This window comes from Semicossyphus pulcher, unplaced genomic scaffold (assembly GCF_022749685.1).
Source record: "Semicossyphus pulcher isolate SPU_LCO1_2020_fin unplaced genomic scaffold, fSemPul1.0.p SCAF_6, whole genome shotgun sequence".
Lineage (NCBI taxonomy): Eukaryota > Metazoa > Chordata > Actinopteri > Labriformes > Labridae > Semicossyphus > Semicossyphus pulcher.
In genome coordinates this window covers 9,484,173-9,504,261 of record NW_027211737.1, presented here as the reverse complement: position 1 = coordinate 9,504,261, position 20,089 = coordinate 9,484,173, and positions in this window count along the sequence as shown.

The window sequence follows — 20,089 nt, the reverse complement described above, 5'->3', positions numbered from 1 at the left end:
ACAACCGGAGCAAACCGTGGACGTCACACATGCAACACTGTCTGGATATCTGGAAAGTGTGCCCCAGCAATTACCGTTCATCACCATAGATGCTGGCAAAGACAACAAAACTGAGATCTTCGAGATTACAACTTTAAGGTTTTTGAAACAAATAGACATTGTGAAAAATTGAATCAAAAAAAGTCAAAATGATAACAAAACAACAATTTTGCCCAACTTTTCTCAAGCTAACTACTCTGGAGATTCGGGATGTGAAGCATAGTTTGAGCTGTAAAGGCCTGGCAGTGTGTACAACCAGTAGTTTCATTTCAGAGTTTTTTTGCTGTTCATAGCCACAGATGGCACCACCTGATAAACTGCACGGTTAAACTTGGTGGACCATAAGATTAGTCACTACTAGCTTCCTGAAATGATACTTTAGCTATGACATGTCACCTACTGGCTCTGTGTGATTTGCGGGCTGAGGAAAAGCGGTCTGACAAGCTCGACTAATGCAAAAAATATTCTAATTTCACTGACAGACTTCAGCACCATGGACAGAGACAATCAGGCAGACCTCAGCTGTTCAGCACTACGGCTAGCTCTCACGCTGCCAAACGGCATCTCCAGCAGCTGCTCACACACACACACACACACACACACACACACACACACCTGAGCACCCAGTGTTCAGTTATAATCCTCAGAGCCATCAAATGCACAAAGAAAAATAGCTCACCAGTTTCCTCCGAGCAATGCCTTAATATCCAGTCCCTGCCTTACCCAGATGTTCTGTTTAGCAAGTGTGGGTCACTAATGATGTAAAATGAAGGGGACAACCTAATGACAATATTCATGGGGAAACTAATGAACTAATCATAGATTTAAGAATATAGAATAAACCTATGTTATAACTTTTCATAGTTGATCAGATATTGTAGCTGAAACTAAGGAAATACATTTTCTCTCAGCATTAAGCAGTAAAGTCAGAAAATATTTTATTTTAAAATCATTCCAAAATTGTATTACATTTCTCTCTCTGAAGACATACAGCTGTCAGTAGTTTTAAAACTTAACTAAATAAAGGTTCATTAAAAAACCCTTTAAAGGGATAGTTCGGATGTTTGGACACCAGGTTGTATGAAATACTTGCTAGTAGTGTAGTGGATGCAAAGCTATTAGCTTACTCACCGAGTCCCGTGGTCGGAGTTCTGGCCGGTTCTGGACGTAGAATAAGTAGTTCTGGTGAAATACCAGGGTCATGAAACCAAAAAGTTTTACCCTACAAACCAGCCTGGCGCTGCAGGCGTAGTGATACTGGATTTGTTGGGAGAGAATATAGAGCCAAAAGAACGGCGTAGTATATGAAATCCTAGGACGATGACTTTGTGTTGAAAATGGATCACCATCGGCTGCGTGTTGTTCAGTAGGGTAAAACTTTTTGGCTTTGCATCCACTACACTACTAGCAAGTATTTCATACAACTCAGTGTCCAAAAATCTGAACTATCACTTAAAGTCATCACGGGCCAGGATGGACGTTAAATAAGAACTGTATGATGACCTTCTGCCGTTCGCCCTCCATTAGTGTTCCCTGGCACTTACAACAGTCTAAGTAACCTTTGACAGGTAAATGAAATCTTTAATAATTAATAAATGATGAGGTTAGAAAAACACATTTTATCTGCAAATAAACTCTGCAGTGAACTTTTCTCCTCTCTGAAATGTAAAAACTAAATTCAGTCTTTCGTTTCTAAAATGAAGCGTTCCTCATGAGAAAAACTCGGCCTCCGCTGTGACCAACTGATTATTGGCATGAAAGTGAAGCAGAGATGGACTATTAATAAAGTGATGACACATCTGAAGATATTCCACCAGAAAACACTTATTTTTGCCTGTTGACCATCTGTGTTTATGAAATATGTTTAGAGAAATGTAACAAGTCACAGTAACTGACTCATTCTGTACATTTCTACAGAATCTCTTTTTTATGTGATTACAAGAGTGGAAACTCTGATGTCCTGCCATCCTCCGTATTTTCTATTTCTGATCTTTCTACTTTTCATTTTCTGCGTTCAGCAGAGAGCCGTTGGTTTATCTTCCATTCAAAATGCAGTTCAATCCGAGGTTTTATTCATCAAAACTTATTCTGCCAGAAATACTTTACAGTCTGTCTTTATGGGAGCTTGATGGAGAAGTCCTCATCTCGCTCATATTTTACAGAACAATCAGTGCATTTCATGTGAGGCTCAGGCCCTTTTATTGTTCCTCCGTTTATAATGAAAGCTTGGAAAGTTATTTTTTTCTGAGTCGTGCACCTTTCTATCTGAACTTGACAGAAACATTAAGCAGGTGAATCTGAGGTTGCCAGCATGTAGTTGAAGTGTTTTTATCAGATCAGTCAAATAATTCACTAACTCTAAAATGTTTTGCTGCTTTCCTTGATTAATTATTAAGGGCATTTTGATATAAAGCAAACGGTGCCATGTGCACTGCTTAAGATTGATACAAGATATAATACATTGTTGATATCAAGGTTGATCCATGAAATAGTAGTTTTAAACAGTTTAAAGGCCAAAACAATAACAGACTGCACATATATTTCCACCTTCAGCAGACAAAGAAATTTACTCTCATGTACACTTTCACACACAGTGACCATCATGGCGGCAGAGCTGACATGGTATTGCCCCCTTGGAAGCACTTTGGGATTCAGTTTGCGCCAGAACATCTCGCCTTATGTGTTCAGTTCACAAACAAGCTACTCCTCACCAACACTTATACGATCTTCTACGAACACGTCTATCTACGATCTTTTTCTATGATGTTAGTGGTTTTAATGTGCCGGGCATTTGCTTTGCTTTCATGTGAAACCGGCCTCATGTTTCAATGGGTCAACCCTGCACTTAAAAAGGTTTTATGTTTGGCTGAAGTATGAAAATTGTCTTAATATGTTTGCAGTTGGTGATGGAAACCCTCAGCTACTTGTGGCACATACAAACACAATGTAAGAGACGCTTAAGTGGAGAACTGTCATGAATCACCTGGTAATATCAGTTACACAACAACATCTAAAGCTAGCTAACCACAGTTAATATAAGCTATTTTACAAAGAAGTGCAGCATTTTTTAAAATTTTTATTATAGTAGTTATTTTTTATATATTCTTGCAGATGCCCATGCAGATACCAATTAGACTTTTGTTCAGACTAACTAGCTTGGTTGGGTTATCCGTTAGTAACCCTATCTTAAAGATACTTCGCTAGTATACCAAAACTAGTAGGACGGTCGGAGAGATGCCTCTTAAAGGGGACATATTTTCTATTATTCTAAAGTGTTTTTGAATTACGTTGATAAAGTTTGATTCATTATAAAAATTGTAAACATATTTTGATTTCATTATTTTTCGGAGCCTGTCCTTCCTCCTGAAACGAACAAGCCGTTTTACCATTCAAAGGTCAGACCTAAGCCATGATTGGCTGAGCTGCAGCTGTTCTGAACGGCCCATTTGAGAGGCGACCTTTTTAAAAATGTAATTCTGGAAAAACACAGAATTATGCAGTTTTCACTTTTTCACTGTAAACAATAAACACCCAAAAATGTGAAACCCATGCACAATATGAGAATATCCACTCAGAAGATATGGCCCCTTTAAGCCCAGTCTGTTCTCACACACTCGGTCAATCACGTGTTGGTGAACCACGGCAGTGTAAGGCACAAGACTCCAATCACAACCTTTCCTCAGTCTTTCTTGTCTTCCCAGCATATTCTGTAAACACTGCCTAAAAAACACTCTGAACATTAGCTTATCTGTTCCTGTGTAAGTGCCGGCCTTTCTTTGTACCTTCCACACTCCTCTTTCATCTCTACCCTCATCATTTTAAGTGCCATGGAGAGGCCGGGTCATGAGTACGTTGGATATGAGGCACTCTGTAGGTAAGAGGGCTTAAGAGGCTGCCTCCTCTCAGAGGCCTGTCGAGCTGTATAAGAGTCGGTGTGGACGGCTCATAACATTAGCGGCAGGAGTCCTGGACTGCTAATACTGTCACACTGAGAGAGAGAGTCACATAGGGAGGGAGTATGCAGAGGTGTGAGTGTGTGTGTCTGCACTTAGATTACAACAAGATGCACCTCATTGGTTGATGGCGACATGCAGGGAAGCGTAAAGACAACTGTTGTCATGTGGATGTGTGATATGATGGTAGTTTGGGGGTTTGTGGACCATATTCTTCATTTATTGGTGATATAAACAGCAGCAGCAGGCTTCTTAAGATCAGTGTGTGTGTGTGTGTGTGTGTGTGTGTGTGTGTGAGACCCTTAATAAGAATCATACTGTGGTAGCCGTACACACACAGAGAGCACACGCAGAGACACACACAGAGGCGTCTGTGGGATGAATTAGATGCCGGCACGTGTAATTTACACATTCTGCAGGTCAATATTTTCCTTTTTTGCTTTTTATAAGCCACAGAGATTAATTTATTTATTTTATGCGAATACATCTTGTTTGCAGGAGGTTTTTGTTGATCCTCATGCTGCGGTGAAATATACTCATTAATTCCTTCTTCACTTGTTTGCATTCACACAGTATATAAATCTCTGTTTGCCGTTACAGGTAACTGGTTTTCCTTTTGTTTACAATCCGTGTTGTTTACCTGCTGTCTCCCACGGAGCTGCAATGAAGTTCAAAAGGGCATAAATTGGAATTGAAACACTATTTTGTTTTAGTGTGTGTATCATACAGATGAAACCATTATTACACTCTGGACAAAATGCTTGCTCAGATACTAGTGCTACAGTTATGTACTTTGGAAACTTGTGAAGTGAAGTGAAGATGGTGATTCAGAGTCCCTCTATGGTTTGTTAAACCCCACACACATCAGCTGACCCCCTGCTTGAGCCCCATATTGATCCAGTTTTTGGTCACAGCGCTGCAGGGAGTCCGACCGGCCCTGAGTCACCGGGCTACAGCAGAGCACCCCTCCAAAGATAACACTTAAAAGGTCACTGGTTCTATTAAGTGGCGACACTGGTTCCCCCAGCAGGGCTCTTAAGACGTATCCCTTCTGCTTTTGCTCATTAACTTTGGTCTTAATGTAAAACGTTAACATTTACATACACATGCCGCCAATTACTGTCAAGAGGACCCTGCTCCTGTGGAGGTGCGGGGGCAGGAATGCCTGTTTGATTTATTAAACAGAGTAGAAGGTCAGTGTTGTGGACGAACAGGAGGAGAGAACAGGAGTGAGTGGCATGTAATGGTGGATCATGATTTCTTTTGGTCTTTTTTTAACACAGGTTTGCTTTAAATTAGCTTTAGTTTTATTCAGTGTTTTAATTTATACTGCATTGTTTTTTTTAAGTTTATAGGTGCATTAGAGGACAGGAGTTGGAGTAAAGGGCTAAAATAGTTTTTTTTGTTGTCAGTTTCCCCCCAAAAAGTGCTTTAAATGTGTCCCTTAAAATGAGCTAATTTTGAGTCTTTTTATTAAACTGCATTAACTGCAACTGGTGTAGCCCAAAATATTTGCATCCAAATACTATTAAAAACAAAATACAAAACACACTGACAAAGACCACAATAAAAAAACACACTTACTTACATATTACAAGCCGTGTACAATGATCAGTAGGTAACAGCTCAGCGGGGTGAAATATGAAGTCACTTATCAGTGCAACATACACAGTTCACTTACACAGGGATAAGATGCTTCTTCATTTCATGTGCAAATGAGGCAATCTAAATGCAGCAAGGACACAATGAGACACGGCTTCTTTCTGTTATACTTTTAGCAGCAGATTTTATACAAAAGGCCTCATCACTTTTATCCAACCAACCTTTTCCAACCAGAGTCAGCTGCTCACAGTCTCTCGCTCTGCTCCTGATAATGCAACGTGTGTAGAAAAACACACACGAGCACCGGTCTTTCTATAGACACACACACACACACACACACACACACAAACACAAGTCATCAATTTAAAAGACTAATATTTAAAAGAGGAGTCAGACTTTTGAGGCCTCTTTTACACAATAAAGAAATGAAATGTTACATAAAGGGTCCCAAATATGATGTCACCTAGAAAACAGAATATATATATGTACATAGAATATATGAAAATTATAATACGCATAATGTGCTTAATTTTAATACCAATAATTTAAATATTCATTTTCTTTCTCCAGGTGTGAATAGTATTGTATGTAATGCAGAAGAAAGTGCACCAAAGTACTTGGAACTATCACACTTGAGCAGAATAGGGTATGTAGTATAATATGCAAAGGTCCCGTGTTATCATGACATTTGTTTTAATGCACTTACCGTAAAAAATTGGAGTATAAGAAGTTTAATACGTTTTTTCATCTAAAAAGTGGGCTGCGTCCTATATACTGGTGCGACCAATATACCAGTATAAAATGCAGAGAGAGGTAGTTTACCCACGATGGCGCTATAATCTAACCAAAGCTTCATCATGGACATGGGCTGTCATGATAGCCAGTGTAGCCGCCGCCCTCACAACAATCAACGTTACCGTTGGCTGAGCTCAACTACTGCACTGGTAGCTAGCAGGATTGTAAACTCGACATGGTGAAAACAGATGGTAGGCTGTAATATGTGTGTGTTTTGAATGTGTTTCAAATGAAAATAAATTGAATTAGTGATGAAATAACAGCTTTTTAAAAATAGCTATAGAAAACCTTTTTTCCCTCTGGGGAAACAGACAGCGTCTTATACTCCAGTGCGATTTATATTCCAGATTTTATGTGTGTGTGTCTTTGTGTCTTTGCTAGTTAATACTGTATATACTGTTGCAAAAAGAGTGACTTTGTGTTTCATTTATTTTTCGATGATAGCTGTTTTTGCAGTATATTTTATATGCTCAAACCAACAAGATCATAATTAACGTGTTTCTATGGTTCTATTTCGTCGCTCGCAGATCTTGGTTAAAGTTATGATCTTGAAGATCTCAATTTGGTTCTCTTTGGTGGCACCTATGGCGATAAAAGGTAATTGCACCGTTGCATGTGTGACGTCCTCGGTTGGCTCCGGTTGTAACTCTTGATTTTCCTGGCTGACGGTCGCTTTCCTTTTAGACTGTTTGCCTTCATCTGAGCGTCGAGTTTGTTTCTTTTTCTTTGGATTTTCACTTATTTTTGAAGTTGTATCTGTAGTCATCGATCTTTTCTTTGTTTGTTCAGCCATAGTAGATTACTGTTTACTCGCAACCCTTGCAGAGAGCGGAAAAGCAGCCGCTTAGCTCCGCCTACTCTCTCTGGCAGACCAACCACTGCTGAGTGATGGAAAACGTGTCACTAACTGGGCGCCGCTTGTGATTTTTACCGCAAATGTCGCCACAGACACCCAGTCTGTGATACTGCAAATGCAAACGCTTTCATCAGTGGGCCACAGGCTCAATCACCATTGTGTTACCTCGTTCAGCGATAGACTTAACAGACATTTATTTAAATGAAAATCTTGATCGAGATTATCACTTTAAGGTCAGGTATTGGTCAAATATTGAAACAGTGAATTGAGTCAAATAGTATATGATATATTTACATGAAAATTTTACTTAACCAACAATCTTTCTCTAATCTAAACCAAAGAGTTTTTGTTTCCTAAAGCCAGCCACCAGCAGGTTGCAAACCTTTGTGTTTTCTACATCCACCCTCACCACCTCCTTTTTGTGGCTGCACAACAACACAGCACAAAAATAAATACCCTCAGGATGAAATCCAACGCTTGAGTAGGAATCAAAACCCGTGTCAACGGTCTCTAAGATGTGACTGCTGCTAACCACCAGAGTCAAACACAGGGAGCTGAGGTGTCTTTGTAACAACCAACCGAAAAACATCTACAACCTTTTCACAACAATTAACATCCAAATAATATCTGGGAAAAGATCGGATTTTGATTGGTTTTGTCTGCCCCAAAGCTATTGACTTTTAATGTATCTTCCTTCCTCTAGTGTAATGTTTTGTACATTTGTTCTGCAATTATAGCAATGAAATGATTCCACATAAGCCGTAGTTTAAATGAGGCAGTTTCTGCTCAGTGGCTGAGCTGCTGCCAAGTCACAAGTGTAATTACGCGGCACTGCAGGGAGCATCGTGTCACTTTGAAACACACTTTAGACAATCTGCATCCGAGTAAAATGGAGATACCTCAAGTGTTTGAGGAAATTGACATTAAGTGTGCATCTAAATAGATCCAAGGGTTTCAACATGTGCCTGTGGGGGAAATGGAGCTTAGAAAGGCTGAAAAGAGGATGTTGAAAGTAGCCGTTACAAAGCAAGAGAGAGAGAGAGCGAGAAAGTGCAGTGGGTCAGACAGAAAGTGCTGTGAATAAAAAGGGAGAATAAAGAAAAATAGGAACCTAGTATGCAATGAAAGAGAGCAAAAATGATCATCTCTTCATGCCACCTCCTCTCTCCACCTTCACCCCCCCCCAGACTGATGAGCTGCTTGTGGCCTTGAGACGCAGCCGAGTCGGCCGTTGAGCATTTTCTTAATTAACTCGTGGTAAACAAATTAGAAATGCACACTCAAAACTGAAATACACTCCAACACAGACAACATCTACACATATCACCATGCATGCAACGCACAAACCCTCGACACACATGCACAGGCCAAGATATTCATCCAACATGAATGTGCAATAGACCACAAAGTTCAGCTCAGTGAATGTATTACAGATATGTGATGTAGAAGCCCTATGACATCTAATTCATTACATGGAGGATGAAACAAACAATAGAGGAATAGTTGTGTCTCAACAATCTGTGCAGCAACAAAAGTACATGAAAATTATTTAAAGGCAGACCTATGATTTAGCCGTGTATAAACCCTCCCTCTTTGGAAGGTCAGACACTAATATGTGCTTTTTTTTTTACCAGTTTTTTGTTTTTTTCACACAAAATTCAAAGAGTAGATTTTTTTAACAGCGGTACAAAATTGCTTTTGAAGTGTTGACTGACCAGGTGTGGCTCGTGGTGTCTCAGTTTGCCTTGATTTTTAACCATAGCTCTTACTAATGTTCTTGATGCAACATTAAATTGTGTTTCTCTTTGTCCTTGTTTGGTTTCTGGGGGCATTGGTCCACAAGATGATGGCCCGATGAGCCTGAAACCCTTCATATGCAGTGGCTTTTAATCCGAATAGATGAGGGAAGTCTGACTCCCTTTTTGTTAATGCTTGAGCTGGTGGTCTCTGAAGTAACAAGGGTGGAGAATGAGACCTAAGCCAACAACAACAGGGGAGGTGGACAAACTGGGAAGCAGTAACCAACAGGGCCATAACATGCGCTGACATGTTAAAGATCCCACAGGCCAGGCCAAGCTTCCTCATAAGCTCCACATACAACATCCTCCCTAGTCCCAGCAACTAACATCTGTGATATGGCTCCGAAGCAAACTGCCAACTCTGTGATGCCCAGAACTCCAGCCTGCGGCACCTAACAGGCTGCAAAACAGCTTTGACCCAGGGTTGGTGCAGATGGTGCAATGACCGGGTCCTGCGCCCACTGGCAGAGGTTTTGGAGGCACGCAGAACTGAGAGAAATAAGACCAGCCCGCCAACATCCAAATTATGGATCTTGAAGCAAGGCTCTAGGGCACAGAGCATCAGCCAGAAGAAGTGGTCCCTCCTGACATCCGGAGCTAAGTGGAATATGAGGGTAGATCTGGACCAACAGTTGAGGTTTCCTCTTGAGATCACTGCAACATCACTAAGGCCAGACATTGTCCTGTGGTCAACATCGGCCAGGACAGTGATAATGGCTGAACTTACCATCCCATGGGAGGAAGGCATGGAGGCAGCCTATGAGAGGAAAAAAGACAAGTACACCGAGCTCGCCGTAGCTTGCACAGAAGCAGGGTGGAAGGCATCCACCTACCCCGTGGAAGTCGGCTGCAGAGGGTTTGTTGAAAAATCCACCCAACAAGTCCTGAAAACACTCAGAGTCACCGGTCTCAAGCAGAGGAGGGCCCTCAAAGAACTTACTGAGGAGGCAGAACATGGAGTTTCTGGCTTTGACTCAAAAAAAAGGACTCAAAGTGGGAAAAAGAGGATCTGAGGGTCAGTTGCAGGGAGTGGTAGGGATGTCTCCCTGCTGCTGGAGATGTTCTGGGATCAAAGGGGGGAAGCATCTTGGAAGGGTGGCTCCCAGCTGACGACCCTGAAGCTGGCCCTGTGGCACTGGCGGAGGTGCGGCAGCCAACAAATGCCCTGTAGGTAAATAGTACCTGTGCTTTCATCTCAGTGCCCTAAGTCAACACATTGACTTCAAATGAAAAGCCCTCTAGCGGTGGAAAGAATTATGACAGATGGAAGTCAGGTCAGATTTTCACGTAGGGACCAATTCCATTATTATTATGAGCTAATTTAAGTGAAATAATTGGAAGGAGACAATTTCAAAGACCTTTCTGACTTGGCTTTCTGGCACTGTAAACGGACAGCTGGCCCAACTCAACCCATGGTGTTTAAACAGGCCAGACCTGCCGCTGTGTTCTTCTCTATGTCTTCTTCTTCTCTGATCTGCTCTAACTTACATCTTTCTAAAGCTCTCAAGGCCCACATGAAGCCTGATAGATCTGATTATGTCTGCCTCTTCTGTAAGCTAAATACAGACAAATGCATACACACCAGGGTAGAAAATAATGACTTCTGGAGGCAAAACCCATCCTTTAACGTTCATAAAATGGTTAAAGTCCAAACAATTGGATGGATTAGTGCAGTTAATGAATGGGTGAGGACAGAGGGAGGTGAATAGAAAGGGGGAAGGGAGACATGGGGGATGTTTTCAAGTTATGCCCCAGTGTATGTCTCTCTTCTTCTCTATGGGAGTGTATGTTTGTGTGTGTTTAGGCATTGCGGGACATCTTGGGGCATCCATCTTGGTAATGTGGCTTCAGTAGTACTTCAATCTGTTCTGTCCGCCTGACAGTCGTGTAAAACCAGCAGACACGCACGCCAATCTGTCCACTCCTGTTTAAAACACGTTTATGTTAGCATTTCACTCAGGGAGTTGACAGTTTTTTTATATGCACAGAAAGAGATGAAAGACTGTTTTACAGGAGCTTCAGCTCAACACAAAGATAGACACTTTCAGTGATGCCAGGGATAAGGGAGAGGGAGAAATAGCACCATCATATATTTGACCCGAAGCAGCAGGTTCTATGGGAAATGTGGTTTGAATGTTGACCCTTCCACCAGAAATGATCCTAGTGGCACAAGTATTCAATAACCGTTGTACCGTTGTAACTTCATCATCCAAGTCAGGGCCTTTTAATCATTTGTTTTTCTCCAGCATTTTAGGAACCTCAAATGAATGAATCCTTTCAATGTGTCGTAGGTCAATCACAGGGTTCCCCTCTAACTGGTGTTGCCCAGGATGTTTCTGAAAGAAGACTTTAAAGTTCAGACACAGAATGAGTTAATGAGCCTAATGTAAAACTGCTGTTGTACGAACACACACAAGTATTTGTATTCATCACTTTTCCTTGTTTATGAATTTTTGAATTATCCATTCATTATCTATAGCCTACTGCTCATCCCGTACAGGGTCGTGGGGGGGCTGGATCCTCCTTTATCCCAGCTGTCATTGGGCGAGAGGCAGGGTACACCCTGGTAGGGCTGGGTATCAACAAGGATTTCTCAATTTGATTCAATTCCGATTCACAAGGTCCTGATTCGATTTCCGATCCGATTCAATATTGATTTGGTTAGGGGTATTTCAGTTATAATATTACTGCACCTCTAATTTGCTGCATTTTTTAAAATTTTTATGTTTACAAGAAGAACTGACCCCAAAGAAGTTACATCATGTACTTTTTATTTAATATGACAAACACACAGCAGTCAACACAATATTAACAATTTCATGAATTAGACAGCTTATGAACTTTTTCTCCAGTTTCAGATTTTTAGTGTGTACATCTGGCTCATGGTTTTGATTAAACGAACTGGGGTTCAACTCAGCGCGAAGAATAAAACCACACAAGACTAGAGTTATGGGCAAAGGCATACTGTAAAACAACATGCCGAAATGAACTTGTGGCCAAAGCCGACGCTAACGGAGAGTAACATAAACATTAGTGCAAAACTAACTCACATATACATGGACGCACACACGATAAAAAAGAGTCCATCGGCGATCACTGATGTCTTCTTAGTAGGTGCAGTAAACAAGTCAGGGCATGTCTCCCTCACTGCCATGTTTCGGGGGGATGCGCTGAGTCGTGCTGCGTTCAGGAGCGCTTAGAAACGTGAGTGATCAGACACGTTTCTACATATTTTTAAAGATCACCTCGGGATGTATTAATCGATAATGGGTCATTCAAATGAGAATCAATTCGAGATTGAGACATAGAGACTTTCATACTCACATTCACGACGGCGGCCAATTTAGACTCACCAATGAGCCTAACGAGCATGTCTTTGGACTGTGGGAGGAACCCGGAGTACCCGGAGGGAACCCACAAATGCACAGGGAGAACATGCAAACTCCACACAGAAAGGCCCACTATGTCTGAACCGGGATTCGAACCAGGAACCTTCTAGCTGTGAGGCGACAGCGCTAACGACAGCTCATTTCACCTGAAAGAAAGATAAAGAATAAACTTAATTAAGAAATGTGTTCATTGTCATTCGTTGCTTAATTACAGAGATTTTAAGAGAGGGTTACAATAAGAATTTTAAAAAGTTGTTGCAGGAGACCAAAACTTTGTACCAAAGATATCCTGGGTTTGAATCAAGCCTCAAGCTTTTATCCTCTTCTCCCCATCGATCTTTACTGTCTGTTTTCACTTTTATGACCAATGAAAATATTGCAATGTGCAAAATACAGGGAATAAAAATGCAACATGACACCTTGGATTTCATCTTATGAAATTTGTAAAACCTTCATGTGTATGTGAGAGAGAGAGGGAGAGATGTGAATATACAGTATTTCTGTCAGGAAGAGCTACAACGTGAGAGACAGCAGAAGTGAAATCATTTCTGTGGCTTCAGTATTGATTTGGACATGCGTGCACTGTTATGTGTTGACATAATGACAAACCACTGAATGGGAACAAGCCTTCCAGCTCCAGATATGTACATCAATACACACCCTCGCTCACAAACAGCCACGCATACACAACAAGCACACTTTGGTCCCTCTCACTCAAGTGTGTGATTGCAGCTGCTGCCGTGTGACTGTCAGATTGCAGGGCAGCGTCAGTCGGGAAGCTTCATGCATTTTGATGACATCTGTCTCTTTCTCCCCCTGAGCTGTCATCTTACAGTGTGATACATCTTGAACTGTTACATGTTTTTAAATTCTCTCGCATTTACTGTCTTTGTAGATGATTTTACCTTTTTACCTCCATGATTTAAAAAAGTTATCTCCATTTTTTCAGTCTCATTAGGACTGCCCTTTTGTTATTTACACTGCTTTTGTCCTGCATTATTTAGGAATAACTTTGCCTTTGAAAAATTAACATTTATTTTTAATTAAACTATCTTGTTAAGGACCATAAAGTGGAGGAAAAAAATAGTACCAAGCATATTAGCAAAACAATTGGTTTAAGAAGCTTGTTAATGTAGCTGTAGCTGGCGGGCTAGCAGTTAACAGCTAGCTTGTTGGAAATTGCCAGTGCTTGTAAATTGTTATAAATCTTTAAGTAAATTTTCTCTTTCCTCTGTTTTTTTTTTCACTTTTTGATTTAAAAAAAGTAGTGTTATGTTGTAGAAGTAGTAATAGTGTTAAAGTGTTATTGAGGAGGTGAAAAATGGCTTAGCTAGAAAGCTTTAGCAGTTTGCTAACTGCCAGCTAGCCGTTAGTTTGCTAACTGCCAGTAAGCAAGCAACTAAGCTTGGTTGCTTACAACCAAGCAACCAAGATCGATAAATGGTCGATAAATTATCACAGTTCATTCAAAAGATAATTTTACAATCAACCCCTGTCTGCAAAACGTGAGTTCATACTCAGTAGAACGTGGCTAACATAGCTACAATAATGAAGCTTTTCTTTTTAAAATGCTGGCTTGCAAGTCTTAACACAAGTGTCGTAAGCACTTGACAAAATACCCCCCAACAAAGGGACATGTGCAGCTAAAAGTAACTTTACATTTATAATATATTGAGAGATTTTAGAGAGAACTTCTTAAGTCTTTTAGAGTGTCTATCCTTGTCTATCTCTACAGTATGCCTGTACTTAACATAACACCGGAGCCCACAGTGTGATTTAAACCAGGTGCTAAAGATGTCTTTATTTACTGTTCACACATTTGTAGAGCAGAATGGATTTCCACTGAAAATATATAGAGCTAACAACAACCTGCCATTATCTGGTTATGAGTCTTAATAAGCCCCAGTGTCCGACCAAGAATTAAAACAATGAAAGAGTCACTTCAGCTCATTATGAGGGAGAGGGGAAAGCTAAGGGAGAGCTGGGAAGAAAGGGTGAGAGAGACAGACAAATGGCATCATAAAGCAGTGAGGCTGGTATTATACTCCAAACAAATGAAATTAGAAGCATTCAAGTCATATACGAGCGCTGTCTGCAAATGTCTGTGACTGGGATTTTTTTTTAATATAGTGGCCCTCGGAAACAGAGACGGAAAAGTGAACCACACAACTAGAATGACACACTTGGAAAATTCTGCTGTAGTTGGCCTTACCTCCTGTGGCCATGCAAATCATGACTTTTGTGTCCAAGAAGTAACAGCATGAGTAGTTTGACATTATAATCACATTCACCTTCATAAACTCCAAGAAATGCACAGTTCCCCTAAATAGGACTGGCCCTCTGTGTACACTTTTTTAGACATGTGATGTGCTTTTTTTTTCTCAGGCCCACAGGTTTTTCTATTTAATCGCACCCATGTTGATTAATTTTGGTGACTATAGTCAGCTTTAATGTGCGTAACATGATGAGGTTCAGCTGAATCTTACTATCTACAGAAATGTGTGCAGTAGGTAAAGACTGAACTTCCAGACCCATGCACCACTGTTTCACTTTGTTGTTGTCAGGTTTTGTGCTACATATTGTGTAGCTGGCAGGCAAATTTAGCATTTTGCACTTACATTTTTTTGTCATTCTTGTTCTTGGTGTCCCTTTTCTAGGGGTTGTCCATTAAAGCTTCAGTTGGTAAGATGGAGAAGAGAGTGGACTAACTACCTCCAGGTCCCTCCCCCTCTCTAGTAACCACGGCAACTGAAGAAGCCAGGTATACGACATGGCGGATACACTGGTAAGAACGTGAAATGACAACAATCGCAGCTGTTTTTATTGCACCACCAACACTATCGAAGCAGACACACATCAAACCAGAGTAAATCAGTGTTTTTGCTGTGAATGGTAATCTACAACTAATTTTTAAGCCTTCGTGGACACAAACCGGCTGATGCTGCGCACACTGAAGACATTAAGCTTGACCATGTGGGCATGCGGTGAATTCTTGCATATGCCTTGAGGAGCAGTAGGAGGAGCCAGAGGAACATGACTTTTTCTCTCATATGTAATACTGCATGGATAAAGTTTGAACAAATATGACAAAAAGTTGGTTTTAATAATGTTACCAACTGAACCTTTAATCCAGCCATTAATCTTTCTGCAAAGTTCATTCTCAAACCAAGTTACATTTCACAAAAGCACCAAAAACATCACTTAAATATTTAACAGATTTCCTCCTGGTGATCAAGTCTCCTCACTTTCAGCCAACTTCACAGAACTTCTCTGATGGTCCATGTTAAACTTCTTCAGCTTAGACTTTATTTTAACTTTTTCTCTGAACTTGAAACTGAACACTTCATGCTACTTCAAAATAAATCAAGTATATTTATTCCTTCTCTCATTACTGAGATGCATGCTGCTTCTGCAGGTTGTAAAATATGGACACAATTCTATAAAATATATTAATAAGTCTGTTTTTCATTAAACCATCGCTGGAGTTGGTGAGAAAACTCCAACTTAGACTTAAAAACAAAAAAACCCTCACACTTACTGAATCTCACGTTGCATTTGTAGTGTTTGTTAATGTGTTTGTAGAAGTGTGTGCATCTCTTTCCTACCTGTCACCACAGTGTTGCAGCTCAGTGGCTGACTGATTGTATGCTCTGATTGGATGTCGGTTGCTAGGACGCGGAACATTAGCTCTATGATTGGTGGATAGACGCAGAAGTTTCTTCCCATTTTTTCCTCTAACGTAGTTAAAAATAACTTAAAGAAAAGTATAAATTGTTTTGACTGAACTATTATTTTGTCTTTTAAAGTCACTTTGATTAATTTATTTTTAATAAATGTCACAAATAAATGTTCCATCCGGTGGCTTAACACATAATTGGATCAGGGCTTCACCTTCCAAGACCAATAAATGAGAGACAAACAAATCTTTGCATCTTCAGCGGTCATCTAAAGCAACTTTACACCCAAATTTCATGCAGTAATTCACCAATTCGTGGCATCTATCGGCACCCGGACAACATGACATCACTCACAATGCTCCTAATGACCCCATTCGCCGAAGAGATTAGTTGCAAATGAACTAATCAGTCGCGAGTTGCACATTTCTACAGGGACTGGGGGGGAAAAAATCGGGTGAATTAGTAAGCAGTTATGATGATGGAGAGCGACTGACAGTTAGTTATGCAGCCAGAGAGATTCAAAGTTGTGTTTACCCGGCTGTTTTATGTCTTCTCCGCATGTCTTTCTGCTTGGATGAGAGAACTTTCCCAGGGCTTAATGAGTTCGGAGCCTCGGGCGTTTTAGATTGATGTGGTCTGGGTGGAGGAGGTAACTTTTGAGATGTAGTCTGCTGCAGTCTAATCATCAGTGTAATCCATCCACTTAGTCTAAAGTAACATAGACAGAGGTTTAATTTAGGTGCACATGCAAATGGTAAATGCAGAACAAGTGTATTCTGAGAGTAGAAGATTAGTCATGTGCACCTGCTCTGTTTACTTTGGTTGCATCATATGAGGCTTGTGGCAGAACTAAAAACTTGCCTGCCTAAAATACAGAGGATGCTGCAACCCCATGCAGGACACTATGACAAACAGAGGTATTTACGTATGTGAATGTGTCCTATAATAATACATTTGAACTATGTTGTGTATATCGCTGGTATAAGATATTTAGTTTTTTTAATTCTAGTTCATGGCTGTAGTTTTTTAATCATACAGCTCTGGAAAAAAATAAGAGACCATTTCAAAGATATGTTTTTTCTCTGGTTCTACTATTTATAGGTTTGTGTTTGTGTGAAATGAACTTTTGTTTTATCTTGAACAACATCTCTCCCTACTTCCAAATAAAATATTCTCATTAAGGTCTTTTATTTGCAGAAAATGACGACTGGTTAAGAAAACCAAAAGGTGTTTTTCAGACCTCGAATAATGCAAGGAAAAGGTGTTCGTTTTTAAACAACAGAATACTCATGTTTGAACTCAGGAAGAGTTCGCTAATCAGTATTTGTTGGAATAACCTGGTTTTTAATTACAGTGTTAATGCATCTTGACATGCTGTCCACCAGTCTGTCACAGTGCTGTCTGGGGACGTTAGGCCACCATCCGTCTTCCTCTTGATCACATTCAGGAGGGTTTTCAATGGGGTTCAGATCTGGATCGGGCTGGCCATGACATGAAGAGAGAGATGCTGATTTAAGGAACATTTGGAGTGGTCACTTATTTTTTCCGTAGCCGTAGGTGGAAAAATATTTGGTTTAAACTGACTGGTAATTGCGGGCGCATACGTCCCAGATAACCAGACCAGGCTCCGGTTGTAACTCTTGATTTTCACTGACGGTCGCTTTCCTTTTTAGACTGTTTGCCTTCATCTGAGCGTCGAGTTTGTTTCTTCTTCTTTGGATTTTCACTTATTGTTGAAGTTGTATCTGTAGTCATCGATCTTTTCTTTGTTTGTTCAGCCATAGTAGATTACTGTTTACTCACAACACATGCCGAGACTTGAAAAGCAGCCGCTTAGCTCCGCCTACCCTCTCTGGCAGACCAACCACTGCTGGCTGATGGAAAACGCATCACTAACTGGGTGCCGCTTGTGATTTTTTCCCATGAAAGTCGCCACAGACACCCAGTCTGTAACACTGCAAATGCAAAGGCTTTCATCAGCGGGCCATAGGCTCAATCACCATTGTGTTACCTCATTCTGTGATAGATAAAGACTTAACAGACATTTATTTACATGAAAATCTTCGAGATCATTACCTTAAGTCAAAAGATTTTATACATAAACAAACTACATAAACTGCATAAACAAACAAGAGTGAAATATCCTGTATAAAAAAACAATAGTGATGAAGAGGATGTGAGATGATCGAAAGCAGCAGCTCTAAATGGACCTTAATGTGAGACTGTTTGCCAGCTTTATTCTCAAGGTCACGACTGACATGTGCACCTCAACTAAACATATATTACAGAGATGATATTCTTAAACACAATAAAACTTTGCATTCAAAATAATGTTGTAGCGCATGTTGGTTTGTTGACACAGAACAGTGGCTTCCTGTGGATCTTTTACTTACAAGTTTGGGGATGAATGAAGCGTTCCAGGTCAAGGACTTCTCTCAGCAGAGTTAGTTTATACTGAGAGATGTCTGGAGGCAGGATGACAGCTTGGATAACACACACACACACACACACACACACACACACACACACACACACAGACACACTCTCTCTCGCTCTCTCTCACACACACTCACACACACACACACACACTGTGTCACACTCTCCTGCATGCATTCCGTTATCATCGCACAAACACACAGACACACACACACACACACACACACACACACACCCAGCAGAGTGGTTAACAGTGCGGCTAGCACTATCAGAGCATGTGGTGTGGTGTTAATCACACCTATGTCCATTAGCACTCGGGCACAAGGCGCCCTTCGCATGCATATAGATGCAAACACATACACACACACACACACACACACACACACATCCCATGGAGAGAGAAAATGCAGATGGTGATGGAGGTCTGGATGGAATGACGAAAGCACACATGACGCTGTAAGACGCTACAAATGTTCATAATTTCTTTAACTTGTCAAAATGTTTATTTATTACATGTTTAAATTATTTACATAGAAACTGTTAAAAGTTGAATTTTCCATTTTATAATAACCCAGTAAATAGTTAAGCCAGCACTTCTCAGTCACTATTTTGAGGCTTTTGAGGATCACCAGCCCGTCTGAACACCTGGCACTTCAAAGATGTGAAAGTGTCAACAATCTCAGCAAATCTGAAATTTAAAGAAAATCAAAGCTGCTTTTTATATGCAGTCGCTGCAACGCTGAAGAGTTGAAAGCTTTTTAAAAAAATGTTTATAGAAGGGGCGCTGGTTTAGCTCAGTTGGTAGAGCAGGCGCCCCAGTTACAGAGGCCACAGTTCTCGACGCACTGATCGCAGGCTCAACTCCCGGCCTGCTGATCATTTAGTGCATGCCACCCCCCACTCTCTACTCCCCACATTTCCTGTCTCTCTTCAGCTGTCTTATAAATAAAGACAAAAGCCATCTTTAAAAAAAAAAAAAGTTAGAAAAAAGTCGCTTTGGTTGATAAATATCTTGTAATGTTTTAACATTAGCATAATTTTGTGTCTTTTTGTGAAACTTGGCTAAGGACTAAAATTTGATCTTTTATTTTGTTTTCCACCAACTCCCGAGGGAAACACCTGCCTTTTTAGCTGTAACTGTAAATGCTTGTGTTCACCAGCTGCTCGCTAACTTTGTCTGTCTGCTGTATCGTGCTTGCTCGGCACTGCTCTTTTTTTGGTTTGTTCTTTTTTACTGAAAAGTGAGCTTTTAAACTGAACCAGAGCTTTAACCGCTGCAGGCAGTAAAACCTAATTAATGGGCTAAAAAATGCTAGAGGAACTGCTTTATAAGTATTTATACAGTTATTACATCTTGTTAATTTTGTCAACACATCTATTCATGTATCTTATCTAGTTGAATGACAGGACATTAAGCAATGACTGCTTATCAAGTCAATTACAAGAAAATGTTTCAGTTTCACTTTCCAGTTCCAGCTTCTCCGATATGACAATTTGCCGTGTGTCTTAAATCATATTAAACTTAATATTTTTAGACTTTTAG